Source organism: Artemia sp. Qi Xiang Cuo, chromosome 21, assembly GCF_049724085.1.
Source record: "Artemia sp. Qi Xiang Cuo chromosome 21, ASM4972408v1, whole genome shotgun sequence".
Taxonomy (NCBI): Eukaryota; Metazoa; Arthropoda; class Branchiopoda; order Anostraca; family Artemiidae; genus Artemia; species Artemia sp. Qi Xiang Cuo.
The window spans coordinates 23,972,172-23,998,342 of record NC_142814.1 but is presented as its reverse complement, the minus strand read 5'-3'; the positions used below and the strand labels follow the sequence as shown (position 1 = coordinate 23,998,342).

At 37.3% G+C, this 26,171-nt stretch overlaps 1 protein-coding gene across 2 annotated transcripts in view; it reads right to left on the bottom strand.

Moving 5' to 3' along the window:
- The window catches only part of LOC148939359 (bestrophin-4-like), a 121,657-nt gene that overhangs the window by 91,788 nt on the left and 3,698 nt on the right, over positions 1 to 26,171 (bottom strand). The window lies entirely within an intron of this gene.

Here is a 26,171-nt window from a genome sequence, read left to right as displayed (position 1 = left end):
CACAACGAAATTTTACTAAGGCTGAAATTTAACTAGAGCTAAATTGAGCCAATCAGATTTTCCATAGAATTTTCTGATTGGTTGAAAAATTCCATGGAAAATTCTGAATGGTTAAAAATAAACGCTAGCTCCAACTCGGTATTAGTAAAGTCTTATTGTGAATGGGCCTTTACATAAATCCTTATAGTAACATGTAAGTTAAACATAGGCCTACGCAAGCAAAAGCACGAAGTGTAGCAAGCTGGACAGCTAAGTCAGAATTTGATTTTAGTAAAAAATATTAAGACGTAAAATACAAAATGCGAAGTTTTGAAATACCGCTTTTTATTAAGATAAAAGTTTAAAAATTAACTGTAAAACCACCCCACTTCCTTGTATGTGTAGGCTTGGAAAGGAAATTGACAAAACAACCACTTCCTTGCATATGTACGTCTGTGTTTCCAGAATGACGTGGTTGACCTATGGTGTAAAAGATAAATTTTATGGGATCGAGTAACTTATCTATCTTAATTACTGGGGTGACCTCTGGTCATTTCTACTTAAGAATACCTTGGAATATTGTAAGTGCCCTAATGTCTTATATTTTGTAGCTGTGATATTGTATTCGTTTTATGCTGTGGGGCGTATAGTCCCAGTGACGTATATATAGCCAGACCTTTTACCGTTGTGGGTTGAGTTAATAAAAGTAATCATATTATACCAAATCTCTATATATAACATTATTGAAGCTTCTCGTCAATTCCCAGTACGTACGCTTCAGATAATTAGTCAGGCCGGCCCCAAGGAAACGCTATCCTAGTTTTAATCACCTTAAAACCATACCCATACCCCCTCCCAGAGCAAGATTGACGACCATTATAGTAATACAACAAAATCTACTTTACTACAGAAGTCAATTTTCCTGAATGCATTTTTGTTATTACTATAGTATTTTATATTAGCCTTAATACCGATAAAAACAAGTTTTCCTCTAGTTTCAAAAACATTCCCATAAATCAAAATAAATTTCCTATGGAGTTAATTAGTGAGGTAATATCCAAGGACAGTTGAAGGGAAGTACAATGCAATTAAACAACGCCTTTCTCTAGTGCACTCTAAAATAGTGAATTTGTTAATTGAGTCATTGTTAAAAAAATATTAGATATTTTACTTTAAGTTTTTAAAGTTCTTTAAGAAAGCCATGAAGAATTAGAATATTTACCTCCCCTTTGCATTATATCGAAAACGAAACACTACATTTCATTTTTTTTCTTGCAATATCATGCTTGGGAATTTATGGAAAAGGTTACCTAGAACACATTTCCTCACACTACTCACCCTGAAGAATGCCATGTCAAAGAAAACATTTGGCAAAAGTGCAAAACCGCGGTGTATAACTAACTTCAAAAACTGTTCTTATATTTGAATTCGTCACTCAGAAATAAAATTATAGCTCAAGTTAAAGTTTGGAGAGGTATCTTCAAGTTCCAACATCCACCTTACCCACTTTTAAGTTTGAAAGAGTCTCGGAAGACACGTCTACCGATGACTTAAATTTGAAAACAAAAATTACGTTTAGATTGGTCTCCTTCTCATGGACTCCAGGCCCTAGGCACTGACAAGGAAGCAAACATGTTTCGAGCCAGGTTATATGCCAAATTTGACTGTTTTTTTGTTTGTTTTTTAAGCTAGGGGCTACTATCATGGCAAATTTCAAGGTATAAAATCAGAGAAGTGGAGTGTATACATGAACTTGAAAACACTCCTTTAAGTTTTATTCATCTAGTACAAAATCGTCCAATACAGAGACAGGTATGTGCTCTGATAGGAGAGTGGGGGGGGGGGTAGGACTCGAAATACCTTCCGAACCTTTAGCTTTCGGTGAAAATTTCGTCCTGGAAGTTTCATTCACATGGCACAACACGTCTTTGAATTAACACGAAACCGTTGTTCAACACTTTCACCACGACTTAACGTCGTTCTAATTCCTTCCCCTTTAATACAAAACTCACTAAAACAATATGTATGACATAGGAAAAGACAGTTCAAAGCCTTGGAGGTGGAGGTACACTTTTACAACCAAACTGCAGTCTTCCTTCCAAGGGGGTGGTGGAAAATCTTTGAAAAACGTCCCTAGGACCAATTAGGAACGATCACACATTAGCAAGGCTGGAATATGACATTGCATTTTCTTTGAATGTACGCTTGTACAACCCTGCATTTTGCACAACTGTTTGTACAATCCTGCAACTTACAATATTAATTTACGAATGATACAACCATTTCCAGTAGTGAGACCAGGAGCAGGGAATATTAAAAAATCTATCCTTTCCATAATAACAGAAAATTTTGAAAGTTGGCGTCACGACGGCTTATTTACTTACACCTAACGACAGATACTTTTTTACTTTTGAAAATTATATGGTAGGCCTAAGCTTCTAAAAATCTGAATTCTTCTCTAAACGAATTTCCAATGTATTATATTTTTTCATAGCAATGACAGCATCTTTAGAAAGATATTTAAGTTACATTTAGATTAAATAGCAAAACTTAAGAGGCGGCATAAATGTTAACCTACACTACTGTAACTTACATGGCTGGGGGGGGGGGTACGACGAGAAGTGACGTAAGCAAGCATCAGTCCTTTTTAAGGGCTAAGGTCAAGGTCATCGCCTTGGATCCTCAGGGTTGGTTGAAAACAGCCCGGCACATAATATGATATTTATTAGCAATAAAAGCCTTTATGAGCCATGGTTACTACAAAAATACAGCAACATAAAATTTATGAACAAGCCCACATCCTTAAATACAGACCAATAATTATATAACTTACAGAACATGGTCTCTATGTGCCTTATCTGTGGAAAATCGGTGTGCCATATCCACCGATTTTCACAACTTCTTATTCCCCATAAATCTTCTATCAATGAATATAAAATTCATCCATTCCTCTCTTATATACCACACCCGAAAAAAAATTCTCTCTCTTTCCGTTTAACGCCTTACAGAAATAACCCAAGAAATAATTAAATCATCCTCCCTAATTTCACAGATTGGGTCAAAATAAGGGCCTATCTTCGACTTCACCCTTCCCAAATACCTTCTATTATCACCAAATGATGATAAATCCACCCTTGCCGGTATTATCCTCTTATTCAGCCTTCCTTTAAAACCAAGTTCATCCTGCACCACACTTCATTAATCCTTGCACAGAGAGATAGTGACGGGATACTGTTGTCCCACAAGGCCCTTTCTGGATTTCCTGGTTCTGGGTACCACTTGTTTGAGTACCACCTCCGTTTTAGCCCTATTCTTCACACCATAACGATGTGAAGTGTAAATTTCGAGAGAAAGAAAATCGCCAAAACCAGTGAGTGAAAGATACGGGAGAAAGTGGTTGCCTCATGATTCAATTTATTGAACGCGTTTAACAAACAACCGTCAGGCCTGAAGCCGCTTTAAACCAATGGATAACATCTCATCCGCGACACAAAATGAAAAGAATCTGACCAGAGAAACAAAGAAAAGGACATCAAGTTTCAGGAAGGGATAAATTCATCTTAACCAAAAGTCTTAAAAATTAGAAAATTAATCCATCCTATTCGCGCTTGCAAGCGATTCCGCGCTAAGTATAAGTGAGTTCACTATCGGCTCTCTTTTCAGCAATACAACAGCTTGAAATAGTTAAATGGCACCTGTCAAAAAGGAAGACCAAACAACTCACTCCGTAGAACGTACAAACGTGACGGAAGAGCCCTCCAGTCCAGACTAGTCTCATCCTACAGTGGGAGGACATTGATGCAGCAACCCATTTGAGGGAAAATTGGAGGCTACTCACTAGCGCCCTATGAGCCTCTGGAGGAACTACGGTCTAAGGTAAAGTTAAAACTTATTTAACTGAAAAGAAATGTGGTGTTAGAAATTGATTAGCACCAAAATAACTTCGTGAATGAAAAAAAAAGTTCATTGAAATTTAGTTAGCAGGGTAAGAGTTTGCAGGAGAAAAATGTGCAAGAAATTAGCAAACAACAACAAATAAAACTTGGCGAAAAACACACTTTTAATAGTTAGTTAGCAGAAAAATATTATGCATGAAAAAACACCTTGGTGAAAAAAATTATATTAAAGATAAGTTAGCAGAAAAATAAAAATGTTCTGCTAGAAAAAAAATTAGCAAGAAAAAAAAACAGGGAAGGAAAAAAGTTTAGTAAAAATTAGATAACAGGAAAAAACGTCTTGATAGAAATTAGTTGCCAAAAAAATTTGGCGAAGAAGGAAAATTTTATTCACATTTAATTATAAGGAAAAAAATAACTAATTGTATTGCGATTAAGACAAAAATTATTTTACTTTAACTAGCTGTGTTTCAGCAAAATGTGAACAACAATGCGTAAGAAATAAACAGTATATTTTAATATTATAACACAAAAAGAACATCATTTTGCTCTTGCATGATAAATTTGTAGCACTCATTACTTTTTGAAAAAAGGTTTGGATCATCTTTTATTTTTTGGTAATTCGGTGAATCTTGCTGCTTGTATGAATCTTCATATTTTTGGACAGAACTCTCATGTATTTAGTTCAATTTGAATTTCAAAAAAATATTTTACTGCATATCCTACACTAGACTGGATTTTCTCCTCTATGAACCTTCCTTGAGGATTCTTTCTCCTGAGTCTTTCATTTGCATTGTTTTAAATACTGTATACCGTTTTGAATACTACACATACGTTAGAGTTCAACTAAGTGCATTGGCTTCTGCATATCTCTTCTAAATCTAGTTGAAAAAAAAATATATCTTCATTTGAATTGTTTTGAACATAAGCAATAAATGGTCCTGCTTTTTCATTCGACATGTTGTTATTTGCGTTTGAAATGTCGCAATATTCTTGCATATACATACTACTACAACTAACAACTCACTTCAAAGCCAAGCCGCCTGAGGTCCTCACAGCCACACACACCAGGAGCGAATCTCCAGCATTTTTATTGGGAGGGGGGGGGGGCAAGAAGGGTCCATATCTGGATATTCAAAGGGCATGAGATGTCTAATATTTTTTTCGCGGCATTATTGGAGGGGGGCAACTGCCCCCCTTTCCACCCTCAAACGACGCCCCTGACACACCCTCCTCCTTTATCCAAATCTATTCAAAAAGCCACCTCCTCAGTAGAGATGACCCTATAACTCCCACCCCTCACCCCTGCTGCCACCTACAACTTTTGTTACATAATTTATGTCTGTTTTTATGGTTTTTGTCAGTGAGAATGAAAAAAACAGGAATTTTCTCACATTTATGATTGTTTCTTGGACTGTTATGTGTGTTGGTCAATTTATTTGATGTTTTTCATGGATGTCAACATCAATTTATGTCTGTTTTATGGTTTTTGTCAGTGAGAATGAAAAAACAGAATTTTTCTCACTTGAAAAAAACAGGAATTTTCTCACATTTATGGTTGTTTCTTGGACAGTTATGTGTGTTGGTCAATTTATTTGATGTTTTTCTCGGATGTCAACAGTAATTTATGCTTGTTTTATGGTTTTTGTCAGTGAGAACGGAAAAACAGGAATTTTCTCACTTTGATGGATGTTTTCAGGATTATTGAGTCTAACGGGTACCAGAGTCAATGACACATCTTACGAATGTTATGATCCATGAATTAGGAAAACAGGATCACGTGTTTCCTTCTCAGCCAATCAGCGAGTCGGTTTACATATTAACGGCGGAGGGTATATGAGGAAAGGATTTTTGCTATAGTTTTTATTAGTCTGTGAATATAATTCAAAGGAGTGAGAAGAACAGTTTGACTTTACTCATTTAGATATATATTTATGATGGTAAGTGAAATGTTTACCCTCTTAGAAGTTAATAGTGCAGTTGATGGTAATAATACAAGATCACCAAATATTGCTGTGGAAATCACGAGAGGATCACGGCTTTGTCTGGAATGGGATGAAGTATATGCAAGATATGTGATATCCTTGAGCAAATTTAAAATGGAGGATCAATTATGTTTCGCGGCTAAAGTTGGTATAGCCCATGTGAATAGACTTCAATGTGCTTTAAGTGCATTGGTGAAACATATCGAAGACAATAAACTCTATCGCTAATTGTACATGCATAGTATTATTGTTGTTGTTGTAATTATTCAATAAAACTGTTTCGAAATCGAAAATGTTCCCTTTCTTTTCGGTGCAGGTTAGGTTAGGGCCAGTCTAGAGTCAGAGTGAAAGGATTGAAAAATGAATAAATTTGAGAAAGAGAGAATTAGACCAAATCTAGTGTTTATGGAAAAACTTTTGATTTTGGATGATTATTTTCTCAAGTTATTTCTTTAACGCGGGATATTCTCTTGTCAGGGAACACATGACCATATAATGAGTACTGATTTTCACCCATTGGAATATGGTATGACACTTTTAAAATGTGAATCAAATGCTTATTGTCAATTTATTGATATATTAATTGGAACAAAGCAGACTCATATCGTGGATAAACTTTTGAAAACATTGCCACTGGATTCAATGTAGATGGCTCCTCATTCGAAAGAGGTAACGTCACAGAGGTACTCGTCTCTCCATTCCTCTCACTGAATTTATGGAGCGAGGACAATCACTTTCGTTTTAGCTGTGAGAGAGTTGAAATTGGAAACCGAAAAAAAAATGTTCTATACATGTCCATTGTGCATGTACACTCTTGGCAGTTGGACTCAATGTGAGAATTGTACAATTATTGATGACTATAGTGAAGTGCAAATTATGTAATCCTTGTAAGTTACATAGAGGCTATGCAGTACAAATTAAAGGATGTAATTCATGTCTTGAGGAGGTGTGTGACTCTCACCCTAGAGGACACCTGCGCTCCAATTGTCACTTTGATAAATGTGATCAGTGGGAGAATACTTACTCCGCTATGATTGGAAAGAATCCCAAACGTGATTTTAGTTTATTTCTACGAGATTGGTATCGTCGTGGATTTAAATTATTCTGGGAAGACGAGTCTGGTCTAAGATTAAAATTTTGGGGTAAAATGAAAATTTTGTTTATAAGTCATCGTTGTGATTAAACTGCCTACAATGACTATAAACCAAGGGATTTTTATTTTGCAGTTAACGAATGTGATTCACCATTTGAAAACACTGTATGTGATATTGCTTCAAATAGACAGATTGAAACTCGTGAATTTCATAATATGAATGCAAATAGTATCATTGACTATACAAAGAGATATGACAAGAGTGAAGTTACATTGTAATGTAGAAAATGTGACTCTGACTTTGCAGTCAATCAAGATCAATATACAGTGAATCCAAATGATTTACTGGCATTAGTGGTTCACGACAGTTGCCTATACATCGAAGAAAAAGAAGAAATCTAAAGTGAAGATTTAAAGACATTGTTGTATATATATATGCATATTATTAATAAACAAATTCACAAACATTTTTTATGCACTTTACTCTTAGGGCACTGAAATCAATACTGTATAGGTCTGAGAGGATATTTCCACTTGAAGTCGTTCAGACGTGGATTGTCACTATAAATGTGGAGAAACTGCTTGTAAGTATAGCTGCGACATCGGAACACAAAATATAGTAGGGCATGGAAGCCACAGCTTTTAGTCGTTAGATCCTGCACCCTCTTCCGATTTTGAATAATAGTTTTCCCACTGCTCTCAATATAGTTGCTGATGTGGGGTGTGTAGAATGTATAGGGTAGACCAAGAGGATCAAAAAATTCAATCGTCTTCATTGTTTGAAAGACGCACAGCCAATGACCCGTCAGCGCAGTCGACGGACTGCTATTAACAATAATTAAGGTATTGTTGACACTTTGAATATTTCCAAGAAATTCAGAGGGTAGACAGTGGGATTTGTACTGGGAGATGTAGGGGTCCATATTAAATACATTGATTATTTGACTAGTGTTCATGGTGCCAAGTCTAGTAGAACACTGCCTTCGGGAGTGATTTCCCAATAGGTTTCATATTGATTTAGTGAGATTAGTGCAATACTCTCAGCCAATGGGTCGGCAAATGTACACTCTAAACGCACACTCCCCGTACGTACTATACTCATTTCCTGTATGCCAGACAAATCCAGAACAATGATACCATGTGTTTTAGCAAACATATCTTCGGTTATACCATTTTCAAATAGTTGTGAGTCATGATCTATGGTTTGTATGATCAACCTGAACAAAGTTCTATAGGATTTATCAACGGATAGACTGTTGAGGGGGATGCCATTTACTTTGGACACAAGAGATGAAAGTCCAAAGATTTCAAATTTATATGGAAATCCAGTACATGATCCTATTGCACTATCGCTCTTCACAAATGCCAAAGCGAGTTTTGACGGAATTTCGCCATTGATAAAGGATGAATCGGTGAAGGTGCGTGAGCCCATGGCAATATGACGTTGATTGGTGATTGTATGAGGAACAAGTAGTTTAATTATTCCCATTGGCTCTCAGTTTTTCCACAGCCAAAGCAACAGAACTCATGACCTGTTGTTTGCGTACATGAAGTATTGCCGAGGTGAGGGAGAGACTTACATCAGGATTGGCAGCAAGTTATTTTCTCAATATGAAATTGGATGGTGCAGGCGTTAGTTTTATATCCACTTTAACATTGGGCGGCAGCCATTGGGGTATACTAAATATGTCATGATATATTTTTCCAACTAGATGTAATTCACTAGTTGTAGCATTTTTAAGTGCATCTGTACTATCAGTATTAGTAATATATTCATATCCATTGGAGGTGCCTCTCAATTCCTGTTATGACTTGGGTGTCATCAGCATGAGTTGCATATAGCTTGTATAATTTGAGAGATTGTTGCTTGTGCTCACTAGCGTGCCATTGATGTAGACGCTAATTTGACGAAATACATTATGTAATATACAATTTTCATAGGATATTCCATCGGCCCGAATTGGAATTGTATTATCGGATTTCCGGACTTTCATTCGTAAATCTATAAATATTGAAGACATGTCCATAAAGTAGTCTTCATTGGAATAAATTTGAAAGTGGATATTATCGGAGAGGGGTTGTTGTGGATAAAAGTGTTCATAGTATCCATGCTTGACACTCACATCAACATTTTCAGCATTGAATAGATTCAATGAGGTGGTGATTGAAGGTTGAGAATCCTTATGCGGCAGGTAGGACATCTTAAGAGAAGAAATCTAGTTTTGATCTAACAATTCTCTTCCCGGTGCTTCTTCTTCTGTTTACACTACGTTTCGACTTTTTCCTTTTTTTCTTTGACAAGAGGGATGATGTCTTTCGTTTCCGACCTGAGTGGAGACTGATGAGTGATGCATTGTTTCCCGACCTTTTTAAGCCTTTACCATTTTGTTTTAATCTCTCGCCAAGAGTTCACGCACTGGACCTAGGATTTTCCGTAGCACTTTTTTTAAAATCCTTGCCAGAGCTCCAATCGTATAGTGTAGAGGATGCAAAATCTATCGCAGCCGGTACAAGATATTTTCTAGCCAGTGGTAGTGAAGAACGAAACAGCTTAGCAAACCATCTGCCAAGACCATAGCCAGACATTGACGAGCGACCTTTGTAATAGTCCAATCCATTACCATGTTGTCCTGGGTCAAGAGTATTAACATAGCATTCAATATCAGGACAAGTGAATACCACTTTTCTATTAGACATGTTGCTGTTGAATGATGGGGCGGAAATGGCATGTTATTACAGCGAAACCTTTCGAAATGGCTATGGGATCACCTAATTCAGTTCTTAGTGTTAACTGACAGAGTTCCAAATAAGAAGTGTTTACGGGAATATACTGAAGATGCTTTATCTTGTAGTGGTGAATATGTTCTTGATTGGTTTTTAGTTCAAGAACACGTCGGAGGGGAACATTTGAATTACCAACCCGAGATTTTTCAACAAATGAGGCGTAGGGAAATATACAAGTGTCTGTGGAGAAGGCAGGCGGGTAGTCAGCAAAATTGAAATTGGTTTTTCCGGAACTTTTACCATTGATTATATTGAGTTTAAAGCCAAGAACATCTTTTAGATTATCATTGAGAATAACCTTTTCACTGGCAATAGGTAAACTAATGTAGATCTTACCCTCCTCCTTTGAATATTTGAAATGAAAAGCTCCTTTTTTACGAGCGGAAATTCTTTTATTAATAGAACGACATAAATCATTTATACAGGTGAGTTCCTCGTAGGGTAATTCAATATATGGATAATCCATCCGATTGATTTTTTGATTTTGTTCTGGATTACTTGAGGGTGGTTGTGGCCAATCATAGGATGTAATTTTTATATAATATTTACGATTTTTTCTCAAGATTCCTTAGGTATTTTTGAGGATGCAGGCGACAAGACTCACTTCATACTGTCCGTCAAATTTGATGGTGGGGGAAAGTTTCGTCCAAAAATCACCTGTTCTATTCAAGCTATTGTATAGAGGATCGGAAACATTGGACATGAAAGTCACATAGAAATCATTGGGCATTGTTAATGTCTTCAGCACTGACCCAAGAATCAAAATCTGAGTTGTATCCTAGCCAGCGAACAAGCAACTGTCTCTTGCCCCTACGAGTACGACTCTTTAATATCTTTTCAATTTGATAAATTTCGCTAGTGTTTCTAATTTTTTGCAGTTCATATTCATAAAAACCGCCGAGAATCTCATCATCTTTGATGTCTCGCAGTCGATAGGTTGCGGGCTCGGTGTCCAGGATTTTGGACACTTTAAAAAGTTCGGTGCTCCATAAATAATTCCCCTTTTAAAAAATATTGGTGGTTCTATTAATTCTAAAAGTATCACCAACATTGAATTTCTTCTTCATTTTTCTTCTCATTGCCATTGGAGTATTGCTTTAGAAAAGCATCAAATGTATTTTCATTGTAGTGAACATCCCGAGGGCTTGAGTTGGACAGAGATCGATGAGGTCGATGATTGTATATCTGCATGATTTTTTCTAAATCATGAATAAAAGCCGGTGTATTTTTCAGGCTAAAATATCTTGAAATTAATAGACGAATTGTTCTTATTAATCGTTGAGGCAATGCAGCCTTTATCAGGCTGTGTCAATAATAAAGTGTTGTATTATATTTCAATAGAACCTTTTGCACATGGGGATTAACAAATTCACTACCACGGTCCGATTGAATTTTTCTATACGAATCCTGTTCAAGAATACTTTCAATGGCCCGAGCAACTTCAATACCTCTCTTTGATTGTATTGGAATGGCATAGACATAGCGACTAAAGATACTTATTGCCACCAGAACATATTTGTAGGGCGCATTGTGAAGCCGTTGAATTGCATTTAGAGTTAGGAGATCCGTTTGCATTATATGCGGAGGAAAAAAGGCTTTAGTTTGTTGATATTGTTTGCCACGAAGCCTGTGATTCCAATGTAGTGTGTGGATCGGTTCATTTTCTAGATAATCTTTTGCTTTTTTCAATGTGCTGTCAGAGACAACTTTAGAAAGCGTTTTGGGAGAACTTAAACTTCCTGCTTCACCAATATTTTCATAGACACCTTTCAGAACTTCATCCATTTTGAACGCAAACACGTAGTGTAATGTCTACTCCCCTTTTACAAACTGGTGGGTGAATTAATTCGTCTTCACTTTTGACTAGCAACCAAAGGTGTTGTAAATTCATTGCTGCTGCTGCTGATAGTATTTTCAAATATTGAATCTTCTACTTCTTTTTTAAATGAGGTTGGTGGCGCTGGTGTGGTGGGGGACTATATTCTCTTAGTTTCTTTAGAATTTGCTTATTGCCAATAAGACTTTTGGGAAAGTTTGATGCACTTAGAAAGGTGTATAGATTATTGTCAAAGGATAAAAGTCCTTCACGATTCGTCACCATATCACAAATTAAATCAACTAGATTATAACTTTTTCCCTGAATTATAATTCGTTTCCCTGTGCTGTCGACTTGAACTTGTTCACCAGTTTCCAACATGAGATATGATAATACTCTTTTACTCTGTTCACAATAGGTGAGTGGCAATAGGTTTCCAATTTTTGATACAATTGAATTCAATTCCTTCTCCTTTGATGCTGCTGCAGAATCTTGAGATGTTTCCTGTTTAGAGGGATCAGTGGCGGCGTCGGTGGGTCTCTCACGATAAGGTTTATGTTTGTCCACACGTCGCAATGCATCTTGAAGTAAAAGCAGTTTTTAGTCATCGGCAATATTCTCATCATTAATGAATTTGCTTAGATTGTCTTCAAAATGTTCGACGGGCGAGAGGATAAGTTCAAATGGTGTCAATTTATAGGGTTTTGCCATTATCTTTCTAAATAAAACTGTTTACAAGTCCTGCAATTATTGGCAGTAAAAGTGTGAAAAAGCTACCGCCCGCTTGAAGGAGCCATTTTCTTTAAAAATATTTTCCCTTATTTTTAAAATCCAAGGCGCGTACAGTGTAACGATGTTGCTTTGTCTGTTGTCTAACACCTTCTGGCAGTTGAACATTGCGCTCAGTTAAATTTAAAAAGAGTTCAGATATTAGATTAATGAAATCATTGTCAACACCGTGTTTGAGTATGGCCTTCCTAAGCAAGGTTTTTGAAATGCTTAAAACGAAAAATAAATGTCGTTGTTCGTGTAGTTTCTTCAGTGTCATAACGCCAACTATTAGTCTTTTCTACTGTTCACCGGAAGATATACTGTAATTTCATTGTCGAAAATGTCGGTGACTACACGTAGATCCTCCGGCGTGCTCTGATTAAGATCTAGCAAAATGTAACCGTAGGGTTTATTAGTCACCTGTGCGTACGCTGACAACAGAAATTTTGGAGTGCCGGGGTATATCTGTTTATTGAGAGTTATGAACGAGCTAGAATCACGAACGACTCGATAGATAATATAGATGGTGCAATTCAAAGCAAGGGTTCGCATACATTTGTTCTGATGAAACAGATTGTCTAGAACTAGGGTTATGGAAATGTGTTCATGATGGGAGCGAACGGTGAACAGTTGTAGCATTTCCTGTGAGAACTGTTCAATGGATTCAGCCAAATCATCAATAATCAGCCACGAGTTCGATTCAATACTATTGAAAACATCAAGTCCTCGTATGAATTGTGTTAGTTTGCCCGTTGCAACTGCTTTTAAACGATAATAGGACCCCTGCCAAATACTATAGCACTAGTACATTTTTTCGATTGTTCCACAAGTATTTTGTGACAATCTTGATTTATTTCAGACAAAATTATTCTTTTGCCCGACATTGAGGGACCACACAGAAACGATCTGAAGGGTGTTTTAAATTGATACATGCTGTTGACAACAGTCGGACTACAACTAACTGTAAATCATAAGTGTCCAATGAATAAGTGGTAGTAGTTATAATTTTCCCATAGATCGATCTACGTTAACAAGAACAACAAAAACAATATTTTCATGGCCATTTATTTGCAATATGAAAACTCTGTTTGTTCGACATGAACAACATAAACATAACACTTTTTCAACAAGAACCTGACAATATTTCATGGTCAACATGAAAGCTCTATTTGTTCGACATGAACAATGATAAAAATGACACTTTATGTACAATAAAAATAAAAACACTTTTGTCCATCAGGAGCAAGAACACTTATTGTATTTAAACACTTTTCTGTACAACAACATCAACGCTTTTCTGTACAACAACAACAACAAAAACACTTGGAACATGAACTAGCGCAGTTTAACATTATGAATTTAAAAGTCCCCCCCCCCTCCGGGGCCTTGGGGGCAAAGGCCGGCCGCGGGCGGGACCCCCATCCCCCCTGGGTGGCCGCGGGCGGCCCCCCCCCAGGGCCAGTCACGGGGAGGGCCCCCCCACCCCCGGGGCCGCGGTGGAAAAAACTGTACACAATAGTTGTCGTCACTGCTACAGGTTAGGTTGGGTCAGTGGTGGTTAGATTGGGTTAGATGAGGTCAGTAGTTAATTTATGAACGGGTTAGAGCATTTAATTTATGAACGGGTTAGAGCATTTAATTTATGAACAGGTTGTTGGTTAGTTAGTTTATGAGCAGGTTAGTTGGTTAGGTTAATTTATCCAGACCAAGTTGATTGCGATAGTCTATGCATTCAACTCGGTCTGAAATACGATAGTAGCCATGAGGCAGAACACTCACACCATTCTCGAGCACATAGACTATGTCGGATATACATGACATTGCATTTTTTTCCACTCTCACAATATAATTTCTATACTGTAGAGAGCGAATTGCAAGCACTTGTGCTCTTGGCAATAGGCTACTTTCTACACAATCTCTGTACACGCTCATGTGGAAATTTCTCTTTACAAAGTTTATAGGCACCCCTTTACACGCATGCTTTTGATCCCTACTATGAGTTTCAACGCAATAAACTTTAGGGCCCGGGAACACCCCCCGGGATATCAAATCACTCCCCGTCTCTGATTTTAACATTAATAGTTGGTTGGGGGCTTGACGTTTCACCAACTTGGGGTAGAGGGACGGATTCCAGTTGGTGAAATCCATCCGCGAGCTGATGTGTTCCCCCTTTTCTAGATCACCCAATAAATCTTCGGTCCCATTTACCTTTAACAACAGAGAATCTGTATCCCCATAGAAAACTTGAACCTCCCCCTCCCATGGCATTGGCAACTTGCACAAATTGTAAAAAAACGACAACATGAGCTTTTTGGAAATTTCTAGTACTGAACTGCCTCCCGCTATATTCTTGTTCAGTACCACATTTCTCTTTTTCCTGTGTAGAAGAACCATGCCAGCCTCTTTGCTCGTGAACGATGTAGAATTAGGATCGGCAATAATTTGTGCACCCTCTAGAGGGTCAGTCACAACGTCGCAGCGAGATCTGTTACGTACGCTTTCACACATTTTGCCAAACGCTGAATTTAGAATGAGTTTGTACATTTCTTTCTCTACCTTGGAGTTTGCCCTAGAGCGTTTATCAACAAAAGTGTCGATAAAGTTTTCAAATAAGGTTTCTGATTGAACTGCAGGACCCTATGTATTTTGGTGATCTTGAAACCATTGTTCACCATCCAGTGCAAAAGCACATGATGAACAACGATATTCTCTTTAAGGTCCAAATCTGCTATCAGTTTTTGCTTAAAGGGAATCAAGTTCATCCTCATAACCTGACCAAATGATCGATTTTAGGGGATCGGTGAGTCCCTGGTCACTAGTCGATTTATACAGGGAAAAACAAAATCTTTGACGGAGTCGTGAAGCGCCAGAGGAATGTGCCCGTCAATTTCAAAGAACCATCCATGTGACCCATTGTCCTCGACGGTGGTATTGTCGGGGAAATCACAAGGATTCTCAAGCCATTGATAGTTCCCACACGGCAAAGAGTAGTGGGACATTGCCGATGAGTACAACGAGCTCATGTCCAAGAACACTGCATTTGACATTGCACCGGTGCTTTGTCCGCTCGGATCGGTTGACAAGACGCGTCCCCGTGAAAAACATACCCTCCCCTCATTGAACGCTCTACAAAAAGGTGCTGATCTACATCTGTGATTAGGCCTATTTCCTCCCTACTAATTTTTAAAATCAAATCCATCACTAAATGGGGTGTAGAAAAATAGTAGCCTATATCTAACCCGAACTCTGAATAAATTTGGTCTGTGTTCTTACAGACTATATCCAACAGAGTTAAAACGTCACTGGCCAAGTACAGTTTACAATAATCCCACCCATTTTTACCATTCCCCTTAGACCACACCTTCTTGGCAAACTCATACTCCTCGGCTGTGCATTCACTGTTGGTCAGTGAATTGTGAAAAGCTTCAATTGGAGGTAGTTTTACCTCGCTTAAGCGAGCGCCAGAACCGTAATAGTCGTATGCATATACACCTTTGCAGGTTAATAGGTCATACATTTCACTGTCTGGAAAGTACTGTTTAAGCAAGGGAAAGCTATCAAAATTATCATTTTTCTGCACTTGAATCAATTGACTCAATGCCTTAGGAAAAATACTAAAAGAATCTAAAAACCTGATTTTATTCCAACACTTATGCCCATTATCCACTACCTGCCATTTCAGCTTGAGAAGCAACAACTTCTCGGCCGATTTGGGAATAATGTTATAGATAAATGAATTATTTACCCATGGACTATCTACTCCCCCTCCCTCCCTGTGCATACGTGCCAGTGCCGGTAAAATAAATTTTAAGTCGTAATTTGAGTTGTGAATAAAAACAGAGATAAAAAACTGTTGGCTAACATTTAAATTACACGATTGATGCGCTACCCCTCTAAAATTACTACCCCCAGATGATATTTCCTGCCACAGGTGATTATGGTCTCTGACTTTCCCCCTCCCCCCTCGTGTCCCGTTAGTCCCTTTATTCCCCTCTTCAAAATCCCCCTTACAAACTCAACATATTTTTTGATTTTTAATCACGAGACGATCCTCTGCAGACAGAACCATAGGGTAATGGGTGTTTCTCACACGAGAAATAACACCATTAGCTGTGCTAATTAGTTTAGTCAGTGCCTTGATCATGAACTCCCCTCCTCCAACGTTTGTTCTATTTTTAAAAACTGCATGGTGTTAGAACTATCTCTTTGGGCATGGGAATAGGAAACTGCAATAGCTTGATGTTCTTTGATTCGGTTTGGAAATCGAGGATCATTCACCTCCACCAGCTTAGCTTCACAGTTCAAAGATATTTTGTTGCACTGGAGGAGGGTGTTTTGAAAATTTTTAAAGCGTAAAATGGACCTATCCCCTGAAACCGTTTCCACTGTCTGGTAGCCATGCCGTCTAGTGTCTCATATGATTTTGCAACTTTAATTCAGTCCAAAATCTAGAGAGACATGTAGGAAAGTAGGAACGTACCCCCCGCCCCTTTTTACCCTCCCCGAGAACTCTACTAATGTCTGTAATAGGATTAAAATGGCCAATTGAATTGGCAAGGTCACTAGATGGTGGTGTATACAACAACCAAACCCAGTGTTTGACTAATTCAATTGACGGGCCCCTTACAAGGAAAACCACCCCCTTCTTTTTAGAACGAACCCCATCTTCAAATTCAGTTTTAAACTGAACCACAGTAACGCCGATATTTAAGTGGGCATTAGCCCTTTCAAAAATATCAATGGATCTTAGCGTTACTTGGTATTTTCCTTCTAAACAGGAAAAATATACAATGGGAAAATTGGACCCGTCCATCCCATGTACAGCCCAATCGTCTAAATTCGTCTTGGTAGCTTCATCTGCTAGAGGCTGAAATGCTGATATGAGGAAAGCGTACTTGAAACACTTTTGACCTGTTTCAAAACAGATCCGCTGGACACCACGACAACCTACTAGATCTGGATTATATTTTAAAACTGTATCCCTATCATACCCCCCACCTGCCCCCCCCTCTTAAAATAAAATCTTTCTTAAATTTACAAATATTTACACTTAAATTTTCAATAAATAAAACTACAGACCCACTACCGTTTTCGTTATAGTTCTCAAGATGCGCAATAATTTGTCCCACCCACTCGCTAAAAACACTTTAAAAAGTTTCTGAATTCGGATAAATCACGCGCATCTCGGACCGTATATAATGATGATAAACTTCACTTTTCCCCTCATTTAAATAAAAAACCTTCAAAAGAATAGAAACCTCAATTGAATCCCTACCTCCCCACAACTGAATTTGGTTCTCCAGTAGTGCACGAATTTTATCTACATAGTCATGCACAATTTCTACAGGGTCAAACACAAAATTACCACACAAAAGCGAATTAAAAGGATCACCAAAAGTCACAGTGTACACAGCTATTGTACTTAAAATTGAGTTTGAGAGCTGTAAGTCAGGAAATTTTGTAAATTGCTTGTTACCCCCCTCCCCCTCTTTTATATTATCAACAACCCTCCCCCATTGTTCAATATTTGGGGTATGTGAATGCTCCACTTCAGTGGTTTGAAGTGGGGAAATGTAATCATTGGGGGGAAGGTTCCCAGTTAATTCGTTTGTAAAATCCTCCAAAAGCTGTAGTGTGTTAGGACTTAAGTCCTCCTGCCCAACTGCGCTATAATCTACATTAAAATAATCAACTAAAAACTCATCAATATTTAACGATGACGACGATATTTCCAGTGAATTGTTGGAGAGGCCCTCTCCTTCACCAACTGATGAGGATGATGATGATGATGATGACGACGAGCATTGAACCAATGGTCCAACCTATAAATGAAAAATAGCTTATTTTCAAAGTGTTCAAATCACCCCTACTGTTCTTAAAATTTGGAATAATATTTATGTATTATTTAAAAAATGCTTAGTAGTAGTAGTAGCAGAAGCAGTATGCCCATAGTAGCATTTGGTTAATTCACTGTTCCCCCCACACTCCACTATCGATATTCTGAAAGTTCCAATTTCCAACTTAATATAAGATCTTTACAATCTAAAACGTCACTTTACATAGAAGTTGTAATTTGATATTGTTCAAAAAAAAGCTTATTTTCAAAGTGTTCAAATCAGCCCTACTGTTTTTTTTGTTTTTTTTTGGATTAGAGGCCATCGCGGCGCTTCCCGTGGTACTTCCCAAGGCGCGCAGCGCTTCCAGCAGCGCTTCAGGCGGCACTTCTGGGACCCACCGGTGCTTCCTGGCCACCATGGCGCAAAAATCTATCTTTTTCATAGCGAATTCCCGGTTCCCATACTTTTCACGTGCAGAAACAGTTTTGTTTTTCATTTTGCTGGTGATAGAATTGAGGCATGTCCCCCCCTTTCAGCAATGTCTTAAATAGCAATTATTATTTTTGGGGGTATAACATGTTTTGCTCTTACATATAGAATTCCAATGTCCTAAATATCTATCGTTAATTTTGCAGACAATTTCGCTATTTTCTTGGCCAAACAACAGAATTACATAAAAGCATTGAAAACCTAGACTTGACTAAAACCGCTAATGATAGAACTAAACAGGAAAAGGGGTGGAACAGATCTGTTTATATGCACGTGCGGAGCTTTATGCCAAAAATCAAGACTATAATATTCAAGGTGAAAAATAGCATGTTGAGTTTCAAACTGTGAGATACCGGTAAACTATGAAATAAGCTAAAAATATAATTATGAGATATCGAAAAGATAGCAATAGGGGGGGAACAAAGAAAATAGCAAAGATTAGAAAGAGTGGTTTCTGTGACATGCCAAAAAATTAAATGATATGTAGATCTCTCAGGGAGGGGGGAGCATAGAAATTTTAAACAATAGGTGTGAGATTATAGAGAAAATAATATTTTAATATCTCTGAGACAAGTTTATATTGGGTTGAAAAATAGTTTTGTTTTTAGATAGGTAAGAAAAAATGCTCACATTTGCAAATCCTGGCTGCACTTGGGTGCCCGAAGGCCCGGGCGAAGCATGCTGTAGCATCGGCGGACCTTGTGTTAGTGGGGCAGCTCTTAAAGGCCCAGGCAACACATGATGGTGGGCGGACGGGCCGACGTTGTTAATTTCTTGTGCAGATTGGGCTGCGGCTTGTGCAGTAGGACCAGTGATGGTACGGACTTGTGCAGTCGAGCCAGTGATGTCATGGGCTTGCACAAATGGCTGCACTTTGGCAGGCAGCGTGGAACTGGGGGGTTTTGGCCAACTGCCATGTTGAACAACTGTTGCATGGGTTTTACTTTTACCCCGTGCTCTCTTACTGGGAGGTGGGGCACATTCTTCATCATTGTCCTTAAAGAAGAGAAAAAATTTAGTATAGAAAATAATTTCATCCTTTTTTTTAAAGAAGGAAAATTAGTACCCCCTTCTACAGAATTTATTGTCAGACATAATTTGTCTAGAAAAGCATTTATCTCAAAGAAGCCCCCTCCTCCACCATTTTTCAGCAAAGCAAAAAGTAAAAATGTATAAAGGTTTACCCTCTCATTGAGTTAATCTTGCGTTTTTTTTTGCAAGCGCAATGTAGATCAATAAAGAATATATCTTACTACCTTTTATTCAAATACTATAGTTAAAATCGCTAAAATATCAAAGAGAAATGGTTTGACACTGAAGTAGAAAACAATTATGATAAAAACAATTATCTTTTCATTTCTATGTTGTCACCATTAAAAGCGTTAACCCATTCCCCAACAAATATCCTGGATTCAAAATTGACCCTCTCCCCCTAAATTTTGGAAAATTAAGCTGTCCCTAGGTTTACCCTCTCATTGAGTTAATCTTGCGTAACTATTCAATAATCTCTTTTAACTTTGTAGACAATTTGTTCCCCTTTTTTTCAGACATCATTGAAATACGCACACAAGCCTAATTAACTGTAATCTATCTTTCCACAGGGAATGTTGTTTATGTAAATCTCCCCTCTTGTCGAAGATTCACAAGCGGCTTTTACCGCAAAGTAGAGCCAGTTCATTTTTATAATTTTATACACATCAAGGAGAAAAGACAATTTTGAGTAATAACTTCAATTGAATGAATCAAATGGTGATGAATGGTGGAAAACGAGGGAGGTAGGATGAGGTTTACGTAATGGAAAAAAAGTGTATATTTTCAAGCAATGTATAAAGAATTTTTTTTTTTTTGGGGGGGGGGGGGTATACCCTGAATATACTGGAGGGGGACCAAGGAAAATAATTTTATTTTGAAAATAAAAATGTACTAAAACATAACTTACATTGCAAATTGTGGCCGTCAATGCTTCAAACTCATTAAGATATCCATTCTTGTGTCATCAACTATGTCAAAATACTTTCTGATAATTTAATTACAATGCATGCCCGTTATATACGAAATCTCAAGGGTGGATTGTTATGTAACGGGGAAAATCCTATGTAAGCAAGCCTCTGATTGGCTGAGAAGGGATATGTATCCGACTCGCTGATTGGATGAGAAAGAAACACGTGATCTAACTGTTTCCTATTCCGTTAGGTCTTGCGTGCACATGACCAAAACAACAACAAGATCTTGAAGGAAGTGTCATTGACCCTATCCCCGTTAGACTCAATAATCCATCAAAGTGAGAAAAATACTGTTTTTCCATTCTCACTGACAAAAACCATAAAACAGACATAAATTACTGTTGACATCCGAGAAAAACATCAAATAAATTAACCAGGACACATAGCCGTAAAAGAAACAACCATAAATGTGAGAAAACTCCTATTTTTTCAAGTGAAAAAAATTCAGTTTGTTCATTCTCACTGACAAAAACCATAAAACAGACATGAATTGCTGTTGACATCCATGAAAAACATCAAATAAATTGACCGACACTCATAACATTCCAAGAAACAATCATAAATGTGAGAAAATTCCTGTTTTTTTCATTCTCACTGACAAAAACCATAAAAACAGACATAAATTATGTAAAAAAAGTTGTAGGTGGCAGCAGGGGTGAGGGGTGGGAGTTATAGGGTCATCTCTACTCTCCTCCTCTATCCAAATCTATTCAAAAAAGCCGCCCTCTTTAGAACCATCCAAAAAGTTTCCATTTCCCTTGAATCTTTCCTTTCGACATCCTCCCACCCCATTCGGGGACGATATGCTTTTCGTTTAGCTCTAGACAATTGACCGACAAGGATGATCTTTGGCACTCTATTTTCCTTCACCCGCAGAACGTATCCTAGTCATCTCAGACTTTTCCTCGTCATAGCCCTAGAAAGCAGAATTGAACCACAGTTTTCGCATAGCTTACTGTTTGAGATACAGCCAGTCAGCCAGATGCCCTTGGCGATTTCTCAAGAAACATCTAGCGAATCCTCTTTCGCTTTTTGGAGCGACCATCCTTCAAAACCATAACTGACCACTGTCATCACTGTAGCTTCCAACAATCTAATTTCGGTTGCAAACTTATCTTCCTATTCCTACGAACTTTTATCAACTAGAAAAAAGCACTCTGGCCCTTGGCTATTCTACTCTTAATGTCTTCACTGCGCCCTTCATCTTTACTAATAATACTACATTGATAAGTGAAGCTGTCCACTTGATCGATATTCTCATTGCCAAAATCACCTTTTCACCTTCACTTATTCCTAGTCTTAACAACTTAGTCTTCTTAATATTAATTTTAAAACTTGTTCTTGCACTCTGAACTCGCAAAATCTTTAAAAGTTCATTTATTTTGCTAACATTTTCATCTAGGATGCTTAAATCATGAGCATAATCTAAGTCTATGAAAGTCTGGAAGATATGTGACGGAGCTTCTCTCGGTCCCTGGCACTTGGCATGCGGGAGGCTTGTATATATGTGATTCACACTGTCGATTGTCTTCTAACTGCAGATTAATGTTAACTTCTTTTTTGGCATTTTTCCCAGTAATTATTTTCGTTGTAATTACGTTATTACATAATTCAGTAGCAAACAGGCGTGTTCCATTACATATACCCATTGAAATATCAAAATTACGTATAAGCATGACTATTGTGTTATTCCTTAGTTTTTAGTCATGGGGTGACAAATCTGCAATCTCAATTGAATTAAGAAATTCCGATGCGAATTCAATTCCTCTTTCATTTTTATTCCTGACAAAATTATAATTTTATAGGATTTGAATTTCCCTGTGAGGCGATGGACAATATTCATATTTATTTTACTTACTTCTTTGTTGAGCCGTACTAAATAACGCATTCCTTCCTTCAATTGTAATTTTGATTTGCAAGGCAATCTCCATATGCTTCCTCAATTTTATTACCACTGGAAATCCAATCTTCAGATAATTCGATTTCATTGAAGTCATTTTTGAGAAGACTTCCATTTCCCAGGTCCAGGATGTACTTTGCGAATGCTTCTTGTTCAAGATCGACACATATACCTTTTTTTAGGAATTTTTTTTTTAATACTTCCAGATATAACTTTTTTATTTGACAAATCGAGTGCTTTACAACAGTTGCTTCGGAATTGAACAGGTAAGCACAGACCAAAATCACCTCCAGTACCAAGAATTGTCCCTCCAAATGGCTCCAAAGTTTAAATTTGAAATCAACTACAAAAACTGATCCATATTTTGTAAATTACACTTTGGTAGCATCAGTACCTCATCCAGGAAACATTTGAACCAGGTTTTATGCTGGAAACTGAACCATACGAAAGCGGAATTTTCAAACCAAATGTCTTGTGTGTTGTTTGTCCAAAAGGCAATAGAGGTTTCATATACAAAGGTTTCACCAGCATCGCCTGGTCCGTCAATGAAAAATCCAGTATAGTTAAAATCAGTGGAAGCCCGTAAATTTTTGTTCACAGTTTCAAAATATTTTCCATGCAGAAGCCGATACATTCGTTCTCCGATAGCAGATGGCTGAAAAGAATTTAGAACGTCCATATTTTAGTCTTCTCCTTAAATGTCAATGTCGTTCATACCATGTCATTGCACCCAAAAACTATAATTTCGACCTTCTTTTGCAATCGTATTTAACTTGGATGTTAGGAACAGCACGTTTGAATGAAGTATCCACAGATATATTATTTCGGTAGTCTCAAACATGGTAATCTAAGCAACAAAAATGTATTTCACTTAAACATTTCACATAGATCTCCTTATACATACAAGAAAAAAGGTTTACAATAGCTCTGATCTGTTAAATGTATTTTGCGAGATCTTTTTATGCCTTTTAGTGCATTCAAGCACGGGAAATTGTTCTTAATTATAATTAATAGTGTTTGATTAAGCTTTATTTTGGGAATCGGTTACTAAACTATAATTATTCCTAACCATACAATAAAAAGGGTAGGACAGTGACAGTGCAATGACACTCTTTTTTAAAGAAAAAGGAAAAAAAAGTTTAGATTTTAAAAATCATTATAAATTTGAAGTTTTATGTAAAATCATAAATTTCGATTTCAAAATCTTTTTTGAAATAACATTTGTTTTTGGTAGGGGGTGAATTTGTGCAGGGAGAAACTAAACAAATTTCATAATTAAAAATAAACGAGATTTGCCTCAATGGTTTTGGCGAGAATTTCATCCCAAAAGGTCTGTCCAATCCTTAGATATAAAAAATGGCTGGTGGGGAATCCCCTTACTTGTGGTCCCGGCCCATATTAGCTCAATATCATTGCTGTTCGGGGGTATAGCCCAAATTCATTCATAAAAAAGTTTATTGTCATTGATCTGGGAGTTCATTCAGCTAATTTTAAATTCAAAATCACGTACCTTAAGGGCGCAGCAAGCAAAACCTCTTTGGGTTTTTCTGCTAAAGTCGCTCCTTACTTACGGTTGGTTACCACAAACTGTTTGACATATCCTTTAAGTTCACTTATCAAGGGGCTGGAAGAGAGTATGCAAGATAGAAGATTGCAAACCTGCGGCCAAAGCACCAAGGACAGTAAAAATGAAATGTGATTATTTAAATCGATTCAGTGGAAACATGTAGTACTATATTTGTCTTCAAACATTAGACAAATCTGAGAACTCCATTTTTAATGAAAAAAGACTTCAAATACCTTCATGCAGTTTTTAGCGAGCGCTAAGTTTGAAAATAAGGAACGTGTGTGAAAAATCTGCAGAAAATGAACGAAAAAAATATTATCATAAAGCTCTAGAAAGTGTAAATATTGTAGCAAAAGATAAATGAAATTCTTTCATTGCGCAATGTTTCTTCAAAACGCAGTTTTCACTTGCTAAGGAGGCTGGGAGAGGAGCGTACAACAGGAAGGATTTTGTACCTCTTTTTAAGGGTATTTGACTATGGAGACTACAAGAGTAGCCTAATTATGCTTTCCTGCCTTTACACTTCAGAAATTGCACCAAAAAGGGTCTTTTTGATGCCATATGGCACTTAACGATGGAGTTATTAAGACAAATCTATAAGGAGCACGTAGATATGACTAGACACGGGAGGGGAGTATTTTTTCGGGGGTGTCATACACAAAAAAAGACAACTTCAAAATGCATCAATATTTGTTTATATTTTTTTGTTACATTTTTACGAGTCAGACACAAAGTTTCGGGGGGGGAGGGGTCAAACCCGTTACCCCTCCACATGGATACGGCCTTGCCTATGAACCCACTTTTGATCCTTAAGCTTATTTGTACTGCGTTCAAAGGTTACAAAGCTTTTATTTTATGGCACCGATTTTGCAGCTTTATTATGAAAGAATTGATACTATTTTTGAAATAAATTAATTAAGTTTCTTTAGCTTACAGTTCTATATTTAGCTTATTCAGCTGATCTAAGGTGTCAGGAAAACAAGCTACTCTTCGGATTCAGGTCTCATCATTAGCGTCTCAGAAGCTCGTGTTTTCCTTTTATTTTCTAAGAAGTATTTTATTTATTTTTAATATACATTAAAATTATATACAACATATACATTTGATAACCAGTATACAGGGGTGTAGAAAAGAACTTCGGAATCAGAGTTCGTGCAACGCAGAGCTCTTTGAAGAGGCCAGTATTAAGAGCACTATATTTCATATGTGTTGTACCCCACCCCGGGTTATTGGTCAGTTGAAATAACAAAAAAAAACATTGGGTGAGGTAATATCTTCAAAATTACGAAGCGCTAGCACTTATAAACAAACATTTATCAACAGTTTGTGGTAACGAACTGTAAGTAAGGAGCGACACGGCTCAATAGTAACCGAAACTCTAAAAAACGGAATATTGATACCAATAGATATATCAAAAGAATGAAATTTTTATGCTGATTTCAATTATATAAGTTTCATGATGTTTAGTCTTACCCATCCAAACTTACGCGCCTGATAAAATTTGCCTTATTTTGGAAAAATTAGAAAACAGCCCCTAAAAGTCATAGAACTTTAATGAAAATGACACCGTCAGATTCAGCGTATCCCAGGACCCTACTATAGAAATTTTAAGCTCCTATCTGCAGAAATGTGGAATTTTGTATTTTTTGCCAGAAGAAAGATCACGGGTGCGTGTTTATTTGTTTTTGTTTTTTTTTCCAGGGTTGATCGTATCTATCCAGTAGTCCTAGAATATCGTGAGAGAGCTCATTCGGACGGAAATCAAAAGTTCTAGTGCCCTTTTTAAGTGACCAAAAAAATTGGAGGGCAAGTTGGCCCCCTCCCACGCTCATTTTTTTTCCTGAAGTAACCCAATCAAAATTTTGAGATAACCATTTTGTTCAGCATAGTCGAAAATCTAATTAATAAGTTTTTGAGGATGACAATCCCCCAAAGTTCCTGGGGGAAGGGCTGCAAGTTATAAACTTTGCCCATTGTTTACATATAGTTTGGGTTATTGGGAAGCATACAGCTGTTTTCAGGAGTATTTTTTTTTTGGTGGGGGGAGGGGG